The following is a 27,570-nucleotide window of genomic DNA, read 5'->3' on the forward strand; positions in this document are numbered from 1 at the left end:
TGCAAAATCAAACGCCCTAGGTAAGGTTGATTAACCAGGGGGAAGGTTGAAACATTCCTGGGGTATTGTCCACCTTAGCAGGGTTTTTCCGCTGTGGTAGACAATCTTTGGAAGATGGCCAAATTGTACCACCTGGGGGAACGCCGGCGTATGAGATGTATGTGAAGTATGGAGTGGGTGCGATAATATTCTGTGAGACTTGGCATAGGCAAACCAGAAAGCAACAAGACCATCAGTGGCCGATTAATGGTAGTTTTGAGATAGCGAGGATAGACAAACTGGAAAGGGTGTTGATAAGAAAGAAAGCGCGTCCTGAAGCGTTTGAAGACTGGAGAAAGGAAGCAATGCTCCGATTTAAAAGCAGAGCGAAGCATGTGCGCAGGCATAAATCGAAAGGTGAAGTAGCGGAAGAGAAAGAAGAGGAGGAGTGGACTGAGAGTCTAAGAAGGGCAGGTAGGCGAGACCAGTTGAATATAGAAAAGATATATCCACAACGGGAATTACACATAACAGATGAATTGATAGAAAATATATTGACCCATACAAAACAAGGCCCAAGATCAGAAGTGAGGCCAGACACGTCAGTAGCTATTGCCCAAACCCCGCCCGTAGCCCAAACTCCCCCTCCGGTAGCTCAAGCCCTCCCACAGCCTCAGACCGTGCACGTAACACTTCCTATTAGCCAACCAGGCCCACAACAGACACTCCCTGTTCCCATTGTCCCATCCGCACCTCCCGCCTCAGACACAGACTCGGTACCGTCTGTTCCTCCTGGGGTTGAAGTTGAAACCACGGGGGCAAGAGGCTGGACTGACCAACGGGGATGCACGAGGGTAACTCGCAGTGCGATCAGCAAAGAAAGGAAGGTGGAATTGCAGCAACAAGCAGAGATGTATATCGGGAATGATGGGACGGCAGCATTGGCTTCGATGTATGACTTCCGAAGAAGCAATGAAAGACAGGTAGTGTTGGAATGCATGGGTGAATATTTGGTGGAGAAATGGAAACAGTTAATTGAGAAATTACCACCGCAGCGATTGTTAGATTTGAATGCACTAGCACGCTGTAGGGAGAGGGATGAAGAAGTGAGAGAACATGTATATAGACTTTTTGAGCTTAGAGATGAATTAGATAATGATTATGTCGAAATGTTTACTACACCTGTCAAAATGTTTACTACACCTGCGTACAGGAGTAGGGATACCGGGAGACCTGGGAAGGGGAAAAAGGGGTTGCATAATAAACGGCAGCAGTTACCATCACCGGGACAGAAGGAGATGGTGAACGAATTATCATTGCTAAAACAGGTGGGGGCAGACTTGAAAGAATCTCTATTGAGAACACAGGTATTAATGCAGCAAGTAGTAGGACATAATAGAGGGAGAGGGAATGCACAAGGAAGGAGTAATTCGAATATGCATGGGGGAACAGTGGGACCAAATCAGTGTGCGTATTGTAAGGAGGAAGGACATTGGCGAGCGCAATGTCCGCATCTACAGAATAGAAATGGGTCTGGTCAGAGGAGACAGCCTAGAGGACACCCAGGAGCGAATGGACCAAATAGGAATAGTATGCAGCAGCATCACAATAACGGAGGTAATCAAAACCAAGGCCAAAACCAAAATGCCCCAAACCAGAGTCAGGGACAGCAAAATCAAGAATATGGAAACTGGAGTGGGGGAAATAGAGGGAAGATTGGGAACGTTTTCGATACACAGCCAAACACGTATTACAGTAATAGTAATGATTACACATCGGACGATGTGTTATTTCCCCAATAGGGCAGCCCAGGACAGGGGTCGGAACCAGTGTCTATTCCCGTGAATCTGAGAGGACCCTACGTAGAAATGAGAGTCGGGAATGAGGAGCACCGCTTTCTTGTAGATACAGGAGCGCAGAAGTGTTCAATAGACCACCACTTGGTTCCGGATATACCACTGTCAGGGCAAAAGAATGTTTCCGTAGGGTTAGCAGGTACACCAGTCATAAACCCAGTGTCCAAACCAGTCCCAGTTACAAAAGGACCATTTACTGAACATTGTCCTTTCCTTTTAACAGAAAATTGTGGGGAGAACTTGTTGGGATTAAATTTGTTTAAAAAACTAGGTTCCGTTATACATTGCACGGCAGACGGAGTGTTCCTAACGATTTGGCCACACGATGCCCCTGTGTCAGAATTCATGTCTGAAACTTTACCAGGGGAACTAAGTAAAGTACCAACCTGTATATGGGCAATGCATGACAATGATGTAGGATGTTTAAAGATAGAGCCAGTAAAAATAATTTTGAAAGAAGGTGTTACCCTACCGCGAATACCCCAATACAGAATTTCGGCTGAAGGTGAGAAAGGATTGAAGAGTATTGTTACAGATTTGGTGAAATTAGGGGTAATCGAGGAAATTACAGGCAGTACATGCAACAGCCCGATTCTTCCAGTTTATAAAAAAGGAGGCAATGAGGTACCATACCGTTTAATAATTGATTTGCGCGCATTGAACAAGGTAGTGGATCCACAATTTCCTCTAGTGCCAGATGTCACTACAATATTGACAATGATACCTGTTTCAGCAGAATATTTTAGTGTAGTGGATTTGAAAAACACGTTCTTCAGTATTCCAGTGGACAAGGACAGTAGATATTTGTTTGCGTTCCCATTAGGAGGACGATCATTTACATTTTCGCGGATTCCGCAAGGCTACACGGAAAGTCCAAGTATTTACAGTAGAGCATTAAAAGAGCAGCTTGACATACTAGAATTACCCGTGGGTTGTGTACTCTTGCAATACATAGACGATCTATTGCTAGCTACAGACACAGAGGAGATTTGTAAAGAAAGCACTGTATTACTACTGTCACACCTAGCGGCACATGACCATAAAGCTAGTTTGAAGAAATTCCAATATAATCGAAAGGAGGTGGCCTATTTGGGCTACCTACTTTCGAAAGGAGGGAGAAGACTAACGCTAGAACGCATAGAAAGTATTTCTTGTATGCCTATTCCAAAGACACAAAAAGGAGTCAGAGCCATAATAGGCATGGCTTCATATTGCCGACAATGGATTGGTAATTTTGCGTTAATTGTGAAGCCGTTGGTGAATTTGACTAGAAAGGATGCGGTTATTCCTTTGCAGTGGGATGAGGAATGTCAGAAAGCATTTGATGGATTGAAAACTGCATTATGCTCGGCTCCAGTTTTGGGCACGCCGAATTATGAGAACATTTTTAGACTATTTGTGTGTGAAAGTGAAGGATGTGCATTGGTGGTTTTGACACAGGAACAAGGTGGAAGAAATAGGCCATGCGGCTATTTTTCTTCTGCGCTGGACCCTGTAGCGCGCACACTACCACAATGTTTGCGATCTGTAGCGGCGGCTGCTGCGTCAGTGAAACAAATGGAAGGGATGGTATTGGGGCACACTTTAATTTTGATGGTGCCACATGCCATAGACGTTCTAATAAATAGGACACAGACGCAACACCTCACCTCTGCTAGATTGACAAGATATGAGATTATCTTGTTCGCTCCCCATATCCATATTATGAGGTGTAGCGCTTTGAATCCTGCAGAATTAATGCCACCAACCATAAAAGAAATTGGGAAGGATGAATCACCCCCCCACGATTGCTTAATGGTCACTGAGGACGAAACCAAGGGGAGAGTTGATTTAAGTGATATCCCACAGAAAGAGCCAGATGGAGAGTTATTTTGTGACGGCTCATGTATTAAATGACCAGATGGCACGACAACTGCCGCTACCCTAGAGAGCGTTGTAGAAAGCAAAAGAATTCCCTACAATTCGGCACAAGCCGCAGAGATAATAGCATTAACCAGAGCCTGCGAGATTTCTGAAAATTTGAATGTGAATATATATACTGATAGTCAGTATGCTTTTGGAGTGGTTCATAACTTTGGTCGACTCTGGGCTGAGAGAGGGTTTTTGACATCACATGGTGCGAGAATTCAACATGGCCCTTTGATTGTACGATTACTGTCTGCACTCACGCTTCCAAAGCGCCTAGCAATAGTGAGATGCGAGGCACACAAAAAGGTAACATGCAAAGTAGGAGAGGGAAACGTGTTTGCAGACAGAATTGCGAAACAAACTGCCACTGATTTAGATACCAAAATGATGACGGTTCAGACTGAGTACCCTGTATGATAGAAAATGAAGTTGCCACTGTCAAAGAAATGCAGGCCGAAGCTACGGCCGATGAAATACATGGGTGGGCAGAGGGATCTGCTGTGTTGGATTTGGAGGGTTGTTGGGTGGACAAGAGAACTAGAAACTGGATGTTGCCAAATTCATATGTGACCGCAATGGTCACAATAGCCCACCGCCCTACGCACATCTGTGCTAAGAAGATAATACAGCACCTTTCTACAGTATGGCAGAATGTAAACAAAAAGAATGCAGAGAGGTTGGTGCAGAACTGTATCACGTGTTTGCAACACAATGTAGGAAAGGGAACAGTGACTCCAACAGGCAGTTTTGGCCCGCCCTCTATGCCATTTGAGGTGATCCATTTTGATTTCATAGAGATGGAGAGATGCCAAAACTTAAAATACGTCTCGGTGGTGATCTGTGCATTCAGTAAGTGGGTGGAGGCATATCCCTTGAAGGACTGCACAGCAATGAGCACGGCAAAAGTAATGCTTAAGGAGTACTTTTCCAGATTTGGCTTTCCCCGTGTCCTATGGTCCGACAATGCACCACATTTTGTGGGCGCATTGGTATTACAGATATGTGCTGGTCTTCAGATTGATAAGAGATTCCATAGTTCAAGGCATCCGAGTTCTGCCGGTCTTGTGGAGAGGCACAACGGGATTCTTAAATCAAAGATTAGCAAGATTTGTGCGGGAAGCAAGTTGAGTTGGGTGGATGCATTACCAATAGCACTATTATGCATGCGTACGTCTGTACAGGCTAAAACTGGGCTCTCCCCGTACGAGATCGTGATGGGGAGGCCGGCAAATGTATGGTGCGCACCACAGCCAAAACGACTTAGTGAGGTAGAACATCCTGTGCTTAGCACTTATTGTGGCCTTTTAATGCAGAAATTGCGTTTGATTCATCAGCAGGAGGCATTACCAGTGAGATACACCGGTCCGGGGCACGCGCTGGAGCCAGGCGACAGGGTGCTGCTAACATTTTTTGAAAGAAAGTCATCATTAGCACCCAGGTGGCGCGGGCCTTATCAAGTACGCTTGGCGACGCAGACGGCAATAAGGGTAGATGGAAGGAAGTCGTGGATCCATGCCACCCATGCCAAGAAGATTCCAACTTCACTGAAAGACTTGCCTGACACCGATGACCGGAAAGAGACAGCGGTCCCAGAAACGGAAGAAACTGTTGCCAGTAAACAGCCACCAAATCTGCCAAAACGAGAAGTGAAACTCGAAACAAAGCCTGAGAGATTGCCAAAGAGGGGGAAGGGCAAAGAGTGCCCCAACGTTGCCAAGCAGAATCGACATCACTGCTGACTGACACGAAATCTGCCTTGCAAATACCAGCAGAAACAGATCGTGTACCCCTTTGGCGGCCACCAGCACTTGCCAACCCGCCAAAGAATGGATCTGCATCATTGGCGCGGCGCACACCAGCACCTGCAGTAGCGCCACAGGCTGACTTTGAGCCTGAATCTGGAAGTGCACCGGCACTGTTCACGGATCACACGATATCAGAAGAGAGGCGATACAACTTGCGGCCTCGAAAGACAAAGTGATCCGCAGTTCTTTTTTGATGTTTATGTCAACCTCTGGTTCAGCTCATCGACGGAGAAGGAACTAGAGGTGTCGAGGAGAGAAGCGTGAGAATTGTGCAAGTCGGACAATTCAAGACTCGCGGCTCCTCTATGCAATCATAAAAGTACATGTGTCAGGAACCAGAGCGGACAAGCTGGGCGCACATGGTACTAAGGCATTGAGATAACTGATTAAAAGTACATGTGTCAGGAAGCAGAGCGGACAAGCTGGGCGCACATGGTACTAAGGCAATAAGACAACTGATCAAAGGTCCTCTGAGCAGTATAAGAAAAGACAAGTGATCTTGCCTAAAAACGAATAAACAAATCCAGGCTAATAAGGACAGGCAGACCTGAACTGTGACAATTCCGTTGAACTTATTGAGATCAGAGCAAGCGCGACGAAGAGAGATATCCACAACGAACTGTGATAAGGAAGAAGAAGGACGACGAGAAACATGCCGGGACCGGTTCGAGCCTCCTCCTGCACCACCACTGCGGAGAATGAGTCAATTATAAAGACTGTAAGCTTATGAAAAATGCATGGTAAAACGAATTGTATGCTGGTACTGACAATAATAATGTGTTTTATGAGCGTGGTAGCACCAATATCGACAGCCCTAATATTATGGTATGTGGAAGCAATACACCCATTAGAAATGTTTTTACCGATAATTAATATATCCACTACTGAAAGCCCGGTTCAGGTGATTACTTATACCCTGCCCCCAATGGAAGAAAGACACAGGGAAGGTTTTGGGAATAATACATTGCTATTGATCATGAACATGACACATGCAAATCTGAAGAAAACAAATTGCTGGCTATGTGCCCATTTACCACAGCATGCTGGGAAAGGAATCGGGTGGTATGTACAGCCATTACCATTAAGTTCTGCATGTAGTGCATCTTTAGGTGCAATGTTTTATGGGAAAGGGAATGAGAGTAGTACGGGTCAATTAGACAGAACCAACATGAATGAGTTTGAGGAGATAATAATGAAGCCTGTGGGTTGTTCCATTTTCCATGAAGCACAAGTAATAGCCCCAGAGCCCACGAGGAAAAGTACACGAAAGATAACACGACAAAATAGACTAGATAGATTGTCCCCACTAGAAAAGACATCTGTAATGACGTTTTGTGTAAGAACAGAAGGGGACAAAGACGCAATCACCCCATCTTACACGGTGAATTATAGCCCAAGAACTGTCCCTTTTGTCTAAAAAAGAAAGGCTCCTTTTCAGTCGGAACATATACTGGATGCATGAATACAGTGGTATTGAAATGGGAAATAGAACCAGTATATGTAGGTGATCCAGTTTATTTTATATGTGGAGAGAAAGCATATCCTTGGTTGCCCAGAAACTGGGGAGGTACATGTTATCTAGGTCTACTGTTCCCAGGAGTATTCCTCTTAGAAACAGCAGACATGGCCAGACTATCCAGAACTAGAGTCAAAAGGACTGACAAGGGTGTTTTAATAGCAACTGATGTAGCAAAATCATTCATTCCATTCTTAGGGCAGATAGTGAACTCCTATAATATAAGGCAACTGTCCAGAATCCTAAAAAATACAATAAACACAACAACAGATATAATATTTAACATGACGTTGGAAGAAAGAGGAATCAGGTTAATGACGCTGCAAAATAGAATGGTTCTCGATGTGATCCTGGTTGATCGTGGGAGAATTTGCAAAATAGTGGGATCAGCGTGTTGCGTTTATGTCGATGACTATTCCCCCACGATCTTTGAAGCAATAAAGAAAATGCACGTCCTAAGCTCTGAACTCCCTACTGGAGAAGGAAGCTGGGGAATAGGATCTTGGTTTTGGGGAATACTACATTCTTGGGGATGGAAGTTGATCTCAATATTAGTAGTGGTGTTTGGAATATTCATAACGTGCTGTTGTTGCATACACTGTCTACCCATAGTTTGCGCTGAGGTAACTGAGGGATCTACAGAAGCATGTATGCATATGATGACAAAGAAAAAACCTCCTCATGGTCGAACTGACCAAGACCCAAATGAGATGAGAGCAGTAAAAGAGTTGATGGCAATGGATATTGATGAAGACGATGATGTTTACGATAGCATGCAAAATTCAGACATAAGTACTTCAGACTCATCATCACTAGAGGAGGTTTCAATAAATAGATGAGACGTTTGGCATACGGCCAAAGGAGGGTTTGTCAGTCTAGAAAAATGGATACCTCTACTTTGTGACCGCAAAAGTATTTTGGTGGCCGTGGGCCAACCGTCTCATGCACGATATGACAGAATATAGGTTTTCGAGTTTGCCAATGAACGGCCATTTTGATGTAACAAGAATCGCCATTTTGTTTTCTAACCATTGCTCATTGCTTTCTGTTCCTATTGCTTCGCAGTATATTTTCCGCTTACACTGCTCGACTGTAAAACATTGTTGTCTGTACGTAAAAAGGACAAGGCCGCAGGGCCGTGAGGATAACAAGAGTTCGTTGAAACACAAACGTAGGCAGCGCCAGGAAGAATGCCCGGCTCCCTCCCGAATGTAGCCTTGAAGCAGAGCTGCAGGGCATTTAATCATTTTGCAGCTGCCAGCCAGTCTCGTTATATGGTAGAATATGTTAGAATAATATAGCTAAAGGCTTGAATTGTGCTTTTCTTACGGCCCCCCTTTACTTAGCCCGCTAGAGCGTGTCGGTTCTCAGGACACGAATAGCACCTAATAGATAGAAAGTTTTGGAATGCAACTCTTCCCCCCCGTATGTAGCTCGCTTCCAAGAACAGAAGCGCTGTGTTCTATTCAGCAACTGAAAGATGCATCCGCACTCACAAATTGCAAATTGTTACTAGAATAGATGTTTGAAGGTGTCATAGTTGTCGGAGATGTCCATCATCACACCAAGTTCAAAGAAACCCAATAAAAGGGGGGTGTTAAACATGTCATAGCTGATTGTTTGATATGCATTTTGTATATATGTAACTGATGTACGTAATTCACTCTCTTGCGTCCCTCGAGGTCTAGAGATACACGTCGTGGGGCGTGAGACAGAGTTGGCCAACTGAGACTTTTTCTTTGCAATAAACCCTAGCTTTGGGAATACAACCTCGTGTCTGGCGTATCTATCGTGTGTGGTGACTCGCCTTGTTTCCATAGATGTTAGGGACCCCTAGGGGCCCCTTTCAACATAATGTCTAAAACATCTGGACTTCTTAAGTCCGATAGAACCGCATTAACCGAAATGGAAATACATCTTAAAATACTTGAAAATGACTATAGCACAACACACAATAAACAAACATTAGCTGAAATCAACTCACACCTCCAGAAATTTTACGAACTGGCAATAAAAGAACAACAGTACATGGCTATACCAGTCAGGGCACACAGGTATGGAGAAGGCAATAAAGCAGGGCACCTGCAAGCACGCTTACTAAAGAGCGAGTATAATCACACGCCTATCACAATTATTGTAACGGGAACCGGGGTAGCTGTAAATGGAGAAGAAGAAATAAACTGTTAATTCACCAAATTCTATAAAGACCTATATTCAAACCATGATGCAAGTACTTAGGAAGACCTGAGGGGGTACCTAAGCAATATCACACTCCCTAGGCTCTCGCCAGACGACAACTGGGCCCTTGAACAACAGATAACCAGTGCAGAAATCACCAAAGCAATCAAATCATTGGCAGCCAGAAAAGCCCCGGGCCGGATGGACTGAGCTCAGAACTATACAAAGAGTACTCCACAATACTCTCTCCAATACTAACCCTTGTATGGGAGGAGGCCATGAGAACTGGCTCCCTCCTGGACACAATGACAGACGCCGTCATCACGGTATTGTTAAAACCCAGGCGCCCCTTCCATGAACTGTCTTCCTATCGGCCCCTCTCATTGATCAACACAGACGCTAAGATCTATGCAAAAGTGCTCGCAACCAGACTATTACCCAAGATGACTACCCTAATACACCCCGACCAATGCGGCTTCATTCCAACGAGATCCACGGCCCTAAACCTGCGTAGACTGTTCGGAGTCATGGCACAGATTAAACCAGAGGTGCAAACAGTGGCTATATCATTGGACGCCGAGAAAGCGTTCCACTCGGTCTCATGGGCATATCTGTTCGAGGTCCTAGAAAAATTTGGATTTGGCCCATACTTCACACAATGTGTCAGCCTACCTTACACTTCCCCCAAAGCCAGGGTCCTCACGAACCATACTCTGTCCAACCATTTCAGATTGAATAGGGGAACTAGACAAGGATGCCCCTTCTATCCCATCCTTTTTGCTCTCACGATAAAACCAGTTGCGGCAGCGGTCAGACAGGAGCAGGAACAAAGGGGCATAAGGATGGCTGGAATTATCCAATCCATATCATTATATGCTGACGACACATTATTGTACATACGCGAACCAGAGAAAAATATTACCCGCATACTAGCAGTGATGGAAAAATTCACTGTATACTCAGGCTATAAAATAAACACAGCAAAATCCGAGATTTTCCCATTAACACCAGCCACCACCTGCCCTACACATACACATGGTCTTAGATGGTCCCCTAACTTTATTAGATATCTCGGAATTCTTGTCTTAAGAGACAGATCGTCCCTATACCTTGACAATTACGAATCCCTGTTACAGACAATCCATACTAAACTACAAGTATGGACTAGACTTCCTATATCACTCATCGGCCGCATCACAGTACTTAAAATGGTTGTGCTCCCCAAGCTCCTGTACATGTTCAGTAATGTTCCAATATGCCGGGCAGACCTTTCTTTGAAAACCTGCGATCCATGGCAACAACATTCATATGGAATGGCGGTACTAACAGAATGAAATGGGAGAAATTGGTAGAACCCTATGAAATGGGAGGCATTGCTGCACCCGACTTCGATCTGTACTACCTGGTGGCACAAGCACAATATGCTAAATACTGGCAAGATCCAACAGACAGAACACCACACGTCCCCATCGAGCGACACTCGGTTTGACCGACCAAGCTACACTCCATAATATTTACGAAAACCCACAGGGATGAATGTAAATTCGACCCGGCAACCTCCACGATTGCAGCCTGGGCTGCGATCAGTAAAAGACTATAAACAGACACACCCTATGACTCGCAGGCCCCGCTGTGGAATTTCCCAGGCATCAAACTCACATACGATACCAGTATACATAAGACATGGGTTCCTGAATATGAGATCAAAATGAGAGACATGGGCTTCGCAGACTCAGTGGGGAAAAAACAATTGGCCACCCTACAATACCACTGCATGAAAGCAACATTTAAGAAACAATGGTCTACATACCCAGAAGAACCACCCGTACATGCATGCTTCCAGTCACTATATTCACAGACTGGCACAGGGCTGTCGAAGCTATACAACCTCATCCAAACTCACTCACAACCATTGAATAATATCAAAGCCTTATGGGAGATGGACATGGGCATAACTATAGAAGAAGGGAAATGGTCAAGATATTGTCATGACCCTTGCCCCTGGCCCTCACTGGCAAGTCAGCCTTCCAGTTAGGGCCAGGTCAAAGGCCTTAAAACCTCATCCAAGACTCTCTTGGAGTCAGTCCTGGCAACTATGGTGCCAGGCTCTTAACCATCATGAAGACCAACCTTAGAATGGGACTATTTACTTGGGACTATTTAACTTGGGGGGGGGGGTTCAGCCAACATGGAGGCACACACATAGCTCAGTTACAAGGAACTGAGCTATGCGGTCTAGTCTTTTGGGTGTGGCAGGCCTGGGACTACTTTACCTGGACTACTTTGGGTGTGGCAGGCCTGGGACTACTTTACCTGGACTACTTTACCTGCGACTATTTCAACCACACCCAAACAGCAGAACATGCTTTGTGTTATTCTGCTCTGGGCAGCGTAACGCTCCCCGTGTCCAGTTCTTTGATGCCAGCTTACCTGAAACCAAGGACCTGCAGAGAGAGGAAGAACACTACGAAACTTACCTGGAACAGTATCCTGTCTTCAATCCATCGCCGACTTCAGTTCCACTCACCTGAAAGTACGAACTCCATCATCCGGCACTGCATGCATGCTGGAATACCATAACCTGGAAAGAGGAGAAAGAAAAACAGCATTAGTAAGCGTTTACTCACGTTTCCTCCCGACTGAAGAAAGCCACACAATTCTTACCTGGTTAGTCATCTCCTGGTCAGTATCATTGCTGGAAAATTACGGTGCTCGGCGAGGAATATCGCAACCTGCAAAGAGAGAAAAGACACAGGTTAGCAATATAAAAGGCGAAACAGCGCCACGCATCGCGCATTACTCACCGGACAGCATCGCGCACACTGCGCTTTCGCCTAACGGCCCATGCTCTTCTTCAAACTGCATGACAACACCAAAATACCTTTCCATGCCTAAAAGGAAAGAAGCAAGACATTATTATTCGAACTAAGAGGAACATAAGAACTGCATATAAAGACTGTAAAGCAGCAAACCTACGGAGTCGAAGCAGGCCTGGATTTCCACAGGGGGGGCTTGCACCAGTGAAGTAACTTGGTCGCTGCTCGCCCCCCTACATCTACGCGCCCCTGCCACGAGGAGTAGGACGGAGAATCCACCTTTTACAATATTAAGGTGAGGAGAGGGTCCAAGGGGGAGCAAGGAGTTGAGGCCAAGGGAGGTCGGAAAACATAAAGACAACCTGGTATTGAATCCAGCTCTCTTATATTGCAGACCCATCTTTAACCAGAGGCCTTACCAACGGACCGGGAGAGGGTTCGAGAGTGCAAATCATCCAACCAGGGCTGGGTGGCGTCCCCATGGATACCAGGTGAGCGTAACAGATATTGCCTTCTGTCTAAAAAAGTCTCATTAAATGCAGGCTTCAGGCTGATACAATTTAAAATATTGAATAGGCTCCACTATACCCCAGTTAAAATGGCAAAATTCTACAATACAATATCTGGTAACTGTCCGAAATGCGGAAGCCCCAGAGCGGATGCATTCCATATGTACTGGGCATGTCTCCTGATCACCGGGTTCTGGCGGGAGGTTGCGAGAATACTAGAGGATATAACACAGATCCCTGCTCAGCTCAACCCCCAAAAATACCTTTTCGGGGATATAGGGAAAGTGCCAGAGAAAACTAGAAGACTGTTTAATGTTGCATGTGTAGTAGCAAAGAAATGTATTCTTCAAGCATGGAAAAGCAGTCACGCCCCTCGCACAGAACATTTCCTTAAAGGATTAACATACGTTAATGAATGCAAAGAAAATTATATAGTGATGACACCTACAACCAGTAGACCAAAAGACATTTGGACTCTGTCTAGAACATATCTGAGTAGAACTCTATCCGATGAAGAGAACTCTAATAGTGAGTAGACTCTGCCCAGGCCCTGCTGGCTCGAAGTTCTCCTGTCACAGAAAACTCTGAAAATGTGCAAATATACCTGATTGCTGGTTAAATGAATGAGATGAAGGGGTTATGTATTACTATTTTGTATACCTTGAAATTAGTTGAAATGTGGAACAGCTGTGATGTGATATGCAAACCAAAAAAAAAAGTTAAAAATAAAATACTGGAGTGCCATTTTGCTCACAATTCATTTTGAGCTTAACTTGTCCAGAATCTATTGGGTGTGGTGTAGTGTATTAAGATTGTGATTTTTCAACTGCTTGATAATAGTGAAATGTTTTATAACTGATGTGTAAAAAAGAACAAGTTACTTCTTACCTGGTAACGTTCTTTCGACGGGATGTTCCTCCGACGTATTCCTTATCTTTGATAATACGTTTCCAGCTTGCTGGCCTCGGACATTTTTTCTGTAGAGGGCGCTGCGTGTCGACGTCCGCCGAGTCAATGTCCCTCGACGGCCACCGTATCGTCGCCGACGTCACCATGCCCATAAATAGCCACGCGCTGCGTCCGTTGCTCAGTTCCGTTTTGTAGCATAAGAAAAGACATGCCTGAATCGGTTAGTAACCTTGAAGGAGCGAAAGCTGCAACCACAAGGGAAGTTATCACTGCGGGGATGGATGGGAGGGGCGATAAGGAATACGTCGGAGGAACATCCCGTCGAAAGAACGTTACCAGGTAAGAAGTAACTTGTTCTTCGAAGGGATTGTGTCCTCCGACGTATTCCTTATCTTTGATAGACTCCCATAGCAGTGGTATGTAATTGGAGGAGGGAGTGATAGTGTTATGTATCCCTTCAGGGATGGACCAAATGTAATACGGCCTTGGCAAATCTGGTCTCTTGAGCAGTGGAGGAATCCAGATTGTAACATTTTGTGAATGTATGTGCGGACGACCATGTGGCAGCCGCACATATGTCCCGGACCGGTACCCCTCTCTGGAGAGCCGAAGAGGCTGCGATACCCCTGGTTGAATGAGCCCTAAGATTTTGGGGTGGCTCTTTCCCTGCTAGTCTATAACATTCCAGGATGGCCAAAATAATCCACCTGGAGATGGTTTGTTTTGCTATGGGTAGTCCCAACTTGTGACCTGAGTATCCTACAAACACTTGGTCTGCTTGCCTGATCCTAGCCATTCTGCTGATGTAAAAGCTGAGCGCTCGCCTAGGGTCCAGCCTGTGTAGCCTTTCCTCCTCTTTCCCCGGATGGGGAGGAGGGTAGAATGAAGGCAAGGTAATTTTCTGAGTAATATGGAATTCAGAAACCACCTTTGGGAGGAAATTAGGTTTCACCTGTAGGAAAACCTTGTCCTTGTGGAAGATTGTATGTGGGGGTTTACAGGAGAGAGCTTGTAGCTCACTCACCCTCCTAGCAGATGTTAGTGCTACCAGTAGGACAGTTTTAAGTGTGAGAAATCTCAATGCGCAAGAGTGAAGTGGTTCGAATGGAGTGCCCATTAAGAAGTTTAAGACTAAATGTAAGTCCCATAATGGAACCTGGAATGGTTTTGGAGGGTAAACATTAGTTAGACCCTTGAGAAATTGTACCACTAGAGGAATTTTGAAATACAATGGTTCCTCCGCAGTGCGCTTGAAGATAGAAAGCACTGCGAGATAGCCTTTTACAGTGCCAACTTGAAGGCCTGAGTTTGCCAAGTAGAGTAGAAACGATAACACCGTTGGTGTACCACATGAAAAAGGGTTGATATTCTCTTCCCTACACCAGCTGCAAAACTTGTTCCAACGGCAGCGGTATAAAGACTTTGTTGCTGGTCTTCTGGCCGAAAGCAACACCTCCATGACATCATCAGGGAGATCCCAATCCTTGTACCTCAACCTTTCAGAAGCCAAGCGTGAAGGTTCTGGTGTCTGGATGGAGAACCTGACCTCCCTTCTGCGAGAGAAGATTCTCTTTGAGTGGAAGACGGATTGGAGGGCAGATAGACATATCTAGAAGGTCCGGGTACCACGTTCTCCTGGCCCAATCCGGGGCAATTAGGATCATGGTTTTCCGGAACCTCCTCAACCTCCTGATCATTTGAGGAATAACAGGGACTGGTGGGAATGCGTAAAGGAGTGGAAACTCCCAGTCCACTACGAACGCATCTCCTAGAGCTCCTCTCGGGGGAAATTCCCTTGAACAGAACAGATCGCACTTCCTGTTGGTGCTTGTGGCGAACAGATCCACCTGAGGGGTTCCCCAAAGGGCGAAGATCTCTTGAAGGACTTCCTGAGCTAGTGGGAGACTGTGCACTGCCTGCTCAGAGCGTCCGCTGTCAAATTCTTCTCTCCGGCTAGGTGGACTGCCGATAGAGAGATTCCTTCCCGAATTGCCCAAAACCAGAGCTGCATTGCCTCCCTGCACAGTGGCAGTGATCCTACGCCTCCTCTTTTGTTGAGGTAGTGCATGGCCACCGTGTTGTCCGTCATTATCAGGACATTTCTCCCCTGTACTGATGGCAGGAAAGCTTTCAGCGCTAGTCTGATCGCTCTCAGCTCTAATAGGTTGATATGTAGTCTGGACTCCGATGGAGACCAACGACCGCTGATGGTCAAGTCGTTGGCATGGGCTCCCCACCCTGTGAGCGAGGCTTCTGTGACTACTGTTATCTCCGGCCATGGTTGCCAAAACAGTTCTCCTTTCAAGATGTTCTCTGGATAGGCCCACCATTGAAGGTCGTGGGCTACCTTGTCCGGAATCCGGAGGAGGTCTGCATTCTCCCTGAGAATTGTGACCACTGACTTCTCAGTGCCCACTGAAGAGATCTCATTCTCAGGCGAGCCTCTGGCACAAGGAAGATGCAGGATGCCATGAGGCCTAGCAACCTCAAAAAGTCGAAGGCTGGGAGACGCTGGGCATTTTGAAACTTGGTGACCATCTGTAGAATATCTTGAGCCCTCACCTCTGGTGGTGAGGCTTTTCCCAGGGAAGTGTTCAGGACCGCTCCAATGAACTGGAGTCTCTGAGATGGTATCATCTGTGACTTCTTTAAATTGAGGGAGAAGCCCAGTCTGTGAAGGAACAGGCAGACATAATCTAGCTGGGTCTGGGCCTGTTCCGAAGATACGGCCCTGATCAGCCAATCGTCCAGGTAGGGATAGACGTGGATCCCTTCCCTCCTTAGACTCGCCGCCACTACCGACATCAGCTTGGTGAAGACCCTCGGGGCGGAGGTCAGTCCAAATGGCAGAACTCGAAATTGATAATGAGAGTTGCCAATTGCGAACCTCAGGTATTTCCTGTGCTTGAGATGGATTGGCACATGGAAATAAGCATCCTGAAGGTCCAGAGATACCAGCCAGTCCTGGAGCTGGAGGGCCTGAAGGATCTGAGAGAGAGTTACCATCTTGAACTTGTCCTTCCTGAGGAACTTGTTCAATTCTCGTAAGTCCAGGATGGGTCTCAGTCCTCCGTCCTTCTTTGGTATGAGAAAGTAGGGGGAGTACCAGCCCTTGTTCCTGTCCGCTACAGGTACCGGTTCTATGGCACCTTTCTCTAGCAGGTCCATAATTTCCTGCAAGAGGAGCGGATCTGGAACTTTCAGGGAGCTGTTCCCCGGTGGATGACTCTGAGGGATGTGTAGAAAGGGTAGGTAGTAACCTTGGGCAACTGTCTCCAACGCCCAAGCATCTGACGTTATAGCCTGCCATTCCGTCAGATGGTGAGTTAACCTGCTCCCTACAGGTGTCTTGTGTGTGAAGGCCTCAGAGTGGTTTGGGGGTGGCTGATGCAGATGCCGAGGGTAAAGAGGCACCTGCTGCTGCTGCGGTCTTAGTACCTTTGACCCGTCCACCTCGGGTGGATCTCCTTTGGCCTCTTTGAGCCGGCTGTCCTCTGCCTTTCCCGAATGCGGAATAATAGCGAAAGGACTTTCCTCTCCCAGAGGTTCCTCAGGGGCGAAAAGGAGTTTGGCGGATAGCAGCTCCTAAGGATTTTGCTGCTGCTTTAGAAGTCTGTAACTTTTCCAGACTGTCATCAGCCTTTTTCCCGAATAATGAAGAGCTGTCAAAGGGCATATTCAAAAGTCTGGCCTGTACATCAGGGGCAAAGCCCGACTTTCGCAACCACGCATGCCTGCGGATTGTTGTACTTGCCGCCATGGCCCTGCTGATACTGTCAGCGGAATCGATGCCCGTTTGAAGTGATTCGCACATGGCATCTTTGCCATCTTTAATGATGTTAAGGAAGGCCTCCTTTTCCTCTCCATCGGGTATGCAGTCAGCCGCTGATGAAGCACACTCCCATAGTGTGTGACTGAACCTGGCGAGCGTACAGGTGGCGTTGATGGACTTCAACGCCATACTACAGGCAGAGAAGACCTTCTTTGCCATAGAGTCGTACCTCTTGTCATCCCTATCCTGTGGGACAGTAGGGTAAGCAGTCCTACTGCTGGATGGAGTTGCCGCTTGAACCACCAGGCTCTCTGGGGGTCGGGTGTTTTGACAGGTATTCAGGGTCAGCAGCCGCTACCCTATACTTTGTCGACAATCTTTTATTGACTGCTGGGATAACTTCGGGAGTTTCCCAATTGGATGCAATTTTTCTTTGTAGGGCTGCATGGAAGGGGACCACCGGGTCCTCCTGTGGGCCTTTGTCCAATATATCTGTTAGATCATCCTGTTGGAAAACAGGTGAAGGCGCAGACCAACCCATAAACTCAATTATTCTTGCCATCAGGGTTCTATATGGTGTTTCGGCATGTTCCCCTGGGTCTGGCTTTACAAATTCCACTTCTGGGGAAGTGTCTAGTCCACTTGCCTCATGAAGTGACTCCTGTAGTTCCTTCAGCCTTCTTTCTTCAGAGGTGAAATCCTCTGCAGTAGGCAGTGTGGTTCTCTGTAAACCAAATGTTTCCTGGTCAGAGTCTTCCCCTTCTTCATAAATTGAAGAAAGACCAGGGTATTCTGATCTCTGAAATGGAGTAAAGCCCATCTCTAGGGCCGAAGGAGCCAAACTCGTCGTTATTGGATGAGAAAATGTCGAAGTCGTCGACACCGATGTAACAGGCTTCGAAGGCGCCGAAAATGGCATCGAAAAAACTGGAAGGGGTCTCGAAGAACTCGAGAGGATCGGGATCCTACTCGAGGGCATCGACGACGGTCTCGGCGTCGTGCCGGAGGCCCTTGAAATCACTGTTGGCTGTGGAGCCTTGGTCCTCTCTTTCATCGGCGTCGACGTCGGCGATGGCGTCGAGTCGATCGACCGATGCGTCGAGGAACCCTTCGACAACGGCGTCGATGGCGCCGATCCGTGCGTCGAAGGAATCTTTGACGACGGCGTCGAAGGAACCTTCGACGACGGCGTCGAAGACGGTGCTTTCTTACCCGATGGCTCATGGCGCTCTCGGGTGGAATGTTTCGCCGGGTGCTGCGACTCGCGGCGTTTTGATTTTTTGGGTTTTTCACCCAGGGTATCACCCTCAACTGTCTTCGAGGGGGTCGAGGCCGCGTTCTCGAAGACGCTTAACATTTTCTTTCTGAATTCCTCCCACTCAGCTTGAGAACTGTGTTTGGTGGGACAGGAAACTCTTTCTGGGGACACAGAAGACGACAAGGAATGGGACCTTTCAACGTCTCTTTTTTGAGTGTCTAGATCTCGACGAATGGTGGGAGCTGCTTCGATATCTGGAATGGGAGTGTTTTCGACGGCAAGGAGACGAATGCCTCGACTCAGCCGACAAAACCTTCGAGGAGGATTTGGCTGACTTACCTCTCTCGAGCTTCCCCTTTCGCTCCTTCAGGGCTTTCGCCGTCATGGACATGCAGTCCTCACACTCCGAACAATGGTGCTCGGACCCCAACCACCATAAACAGACCCTATGTGGATCCGTTATTGACATTTTTTTACCGTAGTCTTGACATTTCTTGAAGCCGGATCGCGGCGTCGTCGGTTCTGATGAAGAAGCCATCGAGAACGATAAGGAATATTCGAGTCGAAATAGATAGTAAACCTGACTGAACTGAGCAACGACGTTCCGAGGCCCCACGAAGCGCGGAAAAACGGAACTGGGCAACGGACGCAGCGCGTGGCTATTTATGGGCATGGTGACGTCGGCGCCGATACGGTGGCCGTCGAGGGACATCGACTCGGCGGACGTCGACGCGCAGCGCCCTCTACAGAAAAAATTTCCGAGGCCAGCAAGCTGGAAACGTATTATCAAAGATAAGGAATACGTCGGAGGACACAATCCCTTCGAAATGTATATTCTTTTACTCAGAAACCTTGAGTCAGTGTTTGTTTGAACCATAGTAATTGCTGTCCTTTGTGTAACTATTGATACTGCTCACTTACTCTTGAGATAAGTCTGGCCGCTCAGCTATCGCTACCACTTTACTGTGTAGTACAGGCTTGTACCAAATGTGAATTTGTACTGTCACTTGTAGTCTTAATTGTGTGTGGTGTTCCCAAAGGGTACTGCATATGATTCTGCCTAACACTGGTGTACAGCGGTGAGGATTAAGTATAGTGACTACACTTTAAACATCACTAAAAAGCAATATTAATCATGTCTGATATGGAAAGCTACAGTCAGGAGACCCTCCTTAGTTACACTGTGGATTATCTGAAAAATCTGTGAAGAGAAAGGAATCACTCTGTTAAAGGCAAAAAGTCTGAATTAATTGAAAGGTTGTTAGAGAAACAAAGTCTGGAGGGTGGGTCTAAAATACCTAACCCCTCAGCAAATGTGGAAAATGATGAGGATGATAATGTGTCTATTATTGATGAGTTAGATGAAACAGGTGTGTCCCACAATGTAGGCCTCATTGCTCCTTTACCTGCTCAGCAACCTCAACCTTTGTCCACTGGGACCCCTACAGGTCCTACACTCAGTCCTGAATTCATTGCTCTAGAAAAGATGAGGCTTGAATTGGAATTGAAACATTTAAATGCTCAAACTGAACAAAAGCATCAACAACTTAAACACGGAGAAATGGAGATGAACCATGTCTTAGAAATGAAAAAGTTGTCTTTTGAGAATGCTTCTCTCCCAGAGTCTTCTAGGTCTTCCAGTCCTAAGAGACTCTGTATGCCTAAAGAAATTGTGGGTATGTATGAGGTTAAGCTTGATATTTTGGATTGGTTGGCAATGTTTGAATATAACCATGGGATTCAAGACATTACAGGGAATCAGTTGCTTCCTTGGCTCTTCTCTAGGCTACCCACTGTTGCATCTGATGTTGTGATGGAGTTGGGGGAGGTGGATAGGATGGATTATAAGTGTGTGAAGCTAGCTTTAATTGCTAGATTTGGGAAGACCCCTTGCAAGTACCTTAAAAGGTTTAGGACCCTAAAAAAGCATGATGGTACCCCTTGGGCTACCTGGGTATGTGAATGTTTGAAAAACGTAGATGGTTGGGTTAAGGGTTACAGAGTAAACACTTATGAAGAATGAGAAATCATGTTATGTTGAAGTCAATTTATGATGCCTGCTATCCTGAGCTCAGACAGCACTTGGCTGGTTCTAAGGAGATAGATCCAAAGAAGTTGGCTAAGGCTGCTGACTTGTGGGTTGCCAACAGGGCTACTCACAAGGATTCTGGGGCAACTCAGAAGAAGGATGAGGGAAAGCAGCCAAAGTAAGATAGCAAGAAGAATTCTAATACCTCCAATCCAGAAGAGGTCCCCAAACATAACCAGGGTAAGCCACATGGGAAACCAAATAGGGCTAGTGAATCCTCTGGTGCCCAACCAGAGGGATGTAAGCAGAAGCTCCCATTCCAGACAGCATTTGGTAAATGCTATGTTTGTGGGTCAACTGACCATGTCAAAGGAGATCCCAGAAGCAAGGGTAAACCTGCAGGGATCAGCACTGCCTCCTTAGCCTTCTCCCCAGAGGAAGAAGTACAAATGGCTAGTGCCCACTTTGAACTATTTGCTGAAGTACCCTTGGGTCTTCAGACAACTGAATCTTTAGAGTCCATGGGTCTGGGTAAGAAACAGAATATGGATGTGTACAACTCCATTCCAGAAAACTGTAGAGGGTATTATATGGGCAGTGTTCTTGTTAATGGCCAGGATACTCCTGCCAGGAGAGACACTGGGGCCAGCAGACCAGTAGTGGATTAAAGCTTGTTCAAGCCTGGGGATGTGGCTAAGGCACCCAAAAGTCCCACACAATTTTCTGAAGGCCCTGTCCAGTTGGTTCCAATTATGCCAGCTCTCTTTCAGTGTAATAATATGACAGTGAGGATCCCTTTCAGTGTCCAGAATGAGGTTCCTGGGAGAGTCCAGTTGGGGAATGATCTAAAAGCTCTAGTAGTATCCAGTACTCCCAGGCCTCCCAGTGAGAGAAAACAGAACCAAACCAAATTGGCTAGAGAGGCAACCTTAAGAGACCACTATGAGCCTGTGGGAACCTCTACAGAGAACCCCACTGCAAGCCCTGGTGTTAGTATGTTGACCTCTAACCTAGGCATCTCTGAGGCTAGTATAGTAGGGAAATTGGAGCCCCAACCAAGCTCCATCATTTCACATCCAATTGTAAAGGCTTTGACTCCCCCTGCTTCTGTGGAAGAGGTGGATAGACAACGTGGACCCCTCTCCAGGCCTGTGAGAACTGGTAATTCTCAAAGCTGGTGGAAAACCAGGGAAAATAGGTCTAAGGCTAAACACCTTAAGACTATTGGAGCTTCTACTGGAGACTCCAATGTAAATCCTAATGTTAGGAGGGAAACTTCTAAAATAGGTAAGGTCAGATCTCAGAGAAAGTGGCAGCATGTACCTTGCTTGACCACAGCCCCTCCAACCAAGATACCTGAGACCCAACCTGCTCTTGAGAGAGAGGTGGTAAGGAACCATGGGGCCCCTCTAGATCTAAGGGATCCCTTTCCAAGGACCCCTTGAAAAACCCTATTGTAGGTTCAGAGGTTGTTACAACTTCTGAGGGACTGTTAGAACAGATCGCCTATACATTAAAAAAGAGAGATGTACCACAACAGGTTTGTATGTCATATAGTCTACAAATGCAAACCATTAGTAAAAAATGTCCTAGCAAGGGTTACAAAAGGTTGCTTGTGTACTCAGCAGGCCACTTAACCGACTTTCAACAGGAGATCCATCCTGGTGGGGATTAAATCCTCCTGTCCCTTAGACGGGGGGGGGATTTTGAGTGTTTGGGGGGGTTGTGTTTTAGGGAGAATTCTCCAGAATGGCTAATTTCCCTTGCCTACGGAGTCCCTCAGCAGCTTTGCTGTATTTCTAGGATTCTTTTTTTCACCTGGTAAGAGTGTGAGCCTTTTTCGCACTCTTACATATGTTTTGCTGTGTGTGTTTAACATTTTTGTGTTCCTAGACTATTGAGCCTCACCTACTCCATAGGCATCATCTTTTTACTGTGTGTTACACAGCACCTTCAGTGCAGTGACACAGGGTTGTCTCTTTCAGACTTCCCACTTTAAACTTCATTTTCTGGGACTGACTACTGTCTCCCAGAACATGTTAAGTTGCCATTAACTCTATTAGTCTTTTTAAATCCACAGACCCAGTACAAAATATCCTACATAGAGTTCTGGAAAGGGTTAATAGTTATCCCTTTTTTTTGTCTGTTTCTCATGGAACATTATTTCGTTCCCTTTTCATGAAGATTTGGCTGGTGGCAGTGGTATCTACCCTATTTTTCCTACCGTGGTTATTTTAAATGGCCCTGGTATTATTGTTTTAAACTATTTTAGTAGCCTCGAACTTAAACCCCCTGGACCATATTTACTTTTATTTGGTTCTGGCTGCGTTTATTCGCCATTTCTTTTTGTAAAAGTCTTGCTCGTGTTTTACTCTGTGCACCAAACCAGGTTTGGTTCCTTTGTTCGCCGTCCTTTGGCGAACAAAGGAACCAAACCTGGTTTGGTCACTTGTAGTCTTAATTGTGTGTGGTGTTCCCAAAGGGTACGGCATATGATTCTGCCTAACAATGTGACATAGATATGATTGCTTCTTAAGTCACAATGGGCCTCATTACGAGTTTGGAGGTAGCCATGCCGTTCTTAGAGGCATGGCTGCCTCCAAACTCGTGTCCGGGTCCCGAAAAAGGGGAATTACCGCGCCATTCCGACTATTGCAGGCCCGGTTATTCCCTTTTCTCTGGACCAGGACCCGTACCCGGTACATCCCCATTCCCATTCGAGCCCCCATAGGGCTCAATGGGAATGTGGAGGATGCTAAAAACAGACCCGTCAATGACGGGTCCGTTGTTAGCATCCTGGTCTGCTCGCTGGTGGCGGTATGCACGTCTGGTCTGGCCCAGACGTGCATGCCGCCACCCGCGAGCAAACTCGTAATGTGGCAGCCCGGAATGAAGGGTGCCGGTCCCTTACCGGCACCGTTAATTCCGTGGCCGCCAGCCTCGTAATGAGGCCCCATGTGTGATGTGTTTGTTATGCATGACTTCTGTTGAAAGCCATTCGACACAACAGCTTTATCTAAGGTGACCGTTTGTTCCTGTTACATCCCAGCAGTTTACATCCAAAATGACTGAACATTTATTTTATCTCTGAATAATACACAGTTGCTAGGGACACTGAAAAAGATTTCTGAACAAGGCTTCTGCAAAGCTCACCTCCATCAGTGCACCGCAACATCGGACACCTCCTTGTGGCCTGGCAACCTCATTAACAACATGTTGTTTTAGTAATAGAAGCAGATGTGACTGCTCGAGCTACAGAAGGAACTCAACCTGGCTGAGTAAAAAGTAGCAGCTATTATAGGATGAAATAGCAATACAAATGACACTGCACAACATACATTTTAGATGGGTCGTTATCAACAAGAAGTGTTATCAACCTAGGGCTTGAGTGGGACGATGAACAACTCAAGATTAGCTCTTGCTAGTCTCGTACTTGGGAGTGAGCCTTACTGTAAAGTTATGCGTCTATCGTGCTAAGTGGTGCGGTTCATCTGTATTTCGATTGGAAGGGATGTATGAAATGTTCAGTCTCCAAAGGAACAGCTGGTATTTTACTATTCTGGTTCGCATGAAATGTTTTCATAGTTTACGAACAATCTACTTAGTGCAGGACGGAATTTCCCTGGTGTAAGGTAAAGCAAGACCTTCCTAAATAACATTTAGATGGCCTTGCTTGTTCAGCTGGAACAAAGGCTATTTTTAAGTTTTTAACAAACCAGCCAAATGTTCCTAAAAGATACAAAAGTTTAAAGAGGTTGCTGTTGAGTGCTAATCTGACCAACCTTCAATGTATGCATTATTTCAGTAGTCGCCCAAGGAGTCAGACCCCCACTTTTCTCTACCCCTCCACTACTCTCCCAAACAGTTCATCAAAATCAGTGGTGGGTCATGTATATGGGCGGTCAGAGAGGGCACCGTCACCTCGCTTTGGTTGAGAAATCTACAAGTTGATATTAACATCTTGGTGTACGTTTGGAATGGTATTCTAAACATGCACGCACATCTCTCACCATCCAAAGCAGAGTGGCCTACAATAGTGCCCACAAGGACTGTGCGGTCTGCCTCTGAGCAGGGATGTGTCCCTTGCTACATATATATATTTTGTTCAGTGAGTAGCTCTGCGCTTTGCAAAATACGTAGAGCACAATGAGAAGCCTGCAAAGCGTGGAAAGACTGGTCTGCCGCCTCTCATTATTGCGAGAATGGTACAGGCACTGTCTGACAAGAGAACGCCCCTCCTCCTGTCAGTCGGCGGCAGCACGTCCTGCGGTACAGAGGGGCAGACTTTTGGGTTGTGTCTTGTGTATGGCAGCAGTGTAGTGAGGTTGCGAGCAGCTAAGTGAAATATTAATGTAAGGCACAGTTCTCCAGTGCAAGAGGAGAGTGCAACACTGACAAGCAGTTACGCCATGAAGGCTACCACAAATAAATGCCATTTGCTAAGTGCATAATCACTATTAAAAAGTGCACATGATTATAAGAATATCAAAGCACATGCATGAGTGCCCAGTACCCAAGATCCACAGATCACATGTACATTAGCAATCCACTTACAGTGTATGTTTGTTACCTCTGGTGGGTCAGTGATGTTGGAAATGGGGGATTTCTAGAGTGACATTAAGCATGTTACCCTTCATTCCTTGAGGCATGATATCATTGAGGGGTATAGAGATCATTGGTGGGAATATCAATGTTGCCATACACACATTAACTGAAATGTAGACCATCGTTCCATGAGTAGTGGACTGCTGACTCGTCCACAACCAATATTCATCCCCATTGCCTTTGCAGGTGACTATGGTGATACCCAGCTCCCATGACTGATGATAACTGTCCAGAACCCACAGCCGCCAAAGGAAGTGGCATATAATGAGGTACACATTAGCGCCAGGCTTTGTATTAAACATACTTATGGTCTGCTGAAGGGATGGTTCTTCGAATGTGGACATGGCACCCTCAGAGGAGAATGACAACGCACATGCCAAAGGCCACTTGCCGCTGCACATTGACCGTGTGGGAGACAGGGGCACAGTTCTCATGCGTCAAGAATGGACTGGGAATTTAATTTAAGAACACTGGATGACACACCTCACACAAATGTATATAGTCACATAGTAAATCTTTCACACCCAATGAAAGATGACAGTACGCTCCTCAGTACACTCCTCATTTCATGTTCACATGCAATTTTATTGTCATGCCATACTACACCCTCGCCCTCCTTCCACTCGGATTTTCAAATCATTGCCCTTCCAACCCCTTTGGCCCCTCCACACTCATCCCTAACTCTTTACACTCCCTCTACCCTCATTCCTAACACCCTTACCCTACCTCCACCCTTATACCCAACTTAAGTCTCATGAACTGTGACCATTTTAACCTGCCATACTGCTCCACTTGTGTGAGTGCTAGGACCAACGAAGTGGAACGTGTGACTTCTGCCCCTAAATAGGCTGTAATGGCAGGAACAGCTTCCAATGCATAGTCGCAGCACCTGCCAAAATAACCTCAGTCAGCTCTCTAACACTCTGGCCCACCACTGTATAGGATGCTGTCACCACATTGAGGCGGCAACACTGCCTGTCCATTACCCAAGCCATCCGTCGGGATGAGCCATGCACAACATCCCTAATGGGCTGCAGGTGTTGCAGGTGCTACTCGTCTATGTTTTCAGTGCACTTCTGTCGCTGCTCAATGTTGTTTAGCCTGCTCCAGATCCCTTAAAGGGTATAACTGGGCCACACTGTCAGGGGTGCGAACAGGCAGGTACCTTTACACCCACCAAAATCCACAGGTCCAATATCAGCATCATCAGTTCCTTTATGAGTGTCGTGATGCTGCTGGCACTAATTGAGTGAAGCAGGTGGGTGGGGGAGGAGAGGCCTGCTGATGGGAGCGTAACCCAATGGGTGGCTGAGAGTGTCCGACAGGTCACTGGTCTTTACAGGCTGGTGGAACTTTACTGACGGAAGGTGGAGCTGCACGTGCAGGTACTGGTGGTAGATGTGTTCTTGCCAGGAGTCTTCCAGTGAGTGCCATGATTGAGGGATGCAGGGGCGGTGTTCAAGGTGCTGATGGTTGGTGTCTGCACGCCACTGGTCTCAGTGGCATGTTTTGTTTACTCAGGCATACTGAGCCCAACGTCCTTTCCCTGGGTGGGCTGTGAACCTGCTAAGGGATGATTGGTTTGCAGTCACTCATCATGGTGACTAGTGTATGGCAGAGTAAGGCACTCATGCATTTGGAAGGATGCTGACGAAAGGCTAATGGGAGAGGGGTGGGTTCACATGAAGTGGGTCACTATACAACCATTTGGTATATGTGCCCTCTGATGTGCACACACCTTGCTGGGTGTAACAATGGACATTTTGTTTCTCATGGTATCTGTCATGTGCATCCTGTGGTTTGCTAAGGAGTCAATAATCATATTGTATCGTCATGAACCGGATATTTATCTTATAGGGCGCACACAGCAATGCCAAGGTTGGACTAGTGCAAGGAGACATGATGACTTGGCTTGCCATTTATGCAAAGGCTCATTGGCAGATGCATTCCTCATGTGACAGGGACAGACAAGTTATTGCCACTGGTGTTTTCAATGTGGATTCAATGGTTTTTGGGGGCTTATGGGATGCATGTGGGCACAGGGGGTTTCAGTTGACCCTATGGCCATGGCCTGTCCTGATTGATCCACCTCCAGATTGCAGGTGGTCACATTTCCATAGATGCAGCAATACATTTATATCGTCCTAGTCACGTGGACATGGGCGGTCATTCCAAGTAGGGCGGTAGCCATGGTGCTATTAGCACCATGGCTGCCTCCCAAACCGGGTCCGGGTCCGGTCTGGTTCAATGGGACTTACTGGGTCATTCTGACCCTGGATGACCCGGTAAGTCCCCATTCAACCAACCATTCCCCATTCCCATTTGAGCCCCCATAGGGCTCAATGGGAATGGGGAAGGCGCTAATAATGGGCCTGCGAATAGCAGGCCCGTTATTAGCGCCCTGGTCCCTTAGCGGGACCAGTGGTCAGA

General features: G+C 46.5%; 1 protein-coding gene across 2 annotated transcripts in view; it reads right to left on the minus strand.

The window, feature by feature from the left end:
- Positions 1–27,570, minus strand: part of LOC138528424 (mitochondrial ornithine transporter 1-like) — a 1,212,095-nt gene that overhangs the window by 591,312 nt on the left and 593,213 nt on the right. The gene's annotated exons all lie outside the window — the stretch shown is intronic.

Source organism: Ambystoma mexicanum, chromosome 7q (genome assembly GCF_040938575.1).
Source record: "Ambystoma mexicanum isolate Mex_15411 chromosome 7q, UKY_AmexF1_1, whole genome shotgun sequence".
Taxonomy (NCBI): Eukaryota; Metazoa; Chordata; class Amphibia; order Caudata; family Ambystomatidae; genus Ambystoma; species Ambystoma mexicanum.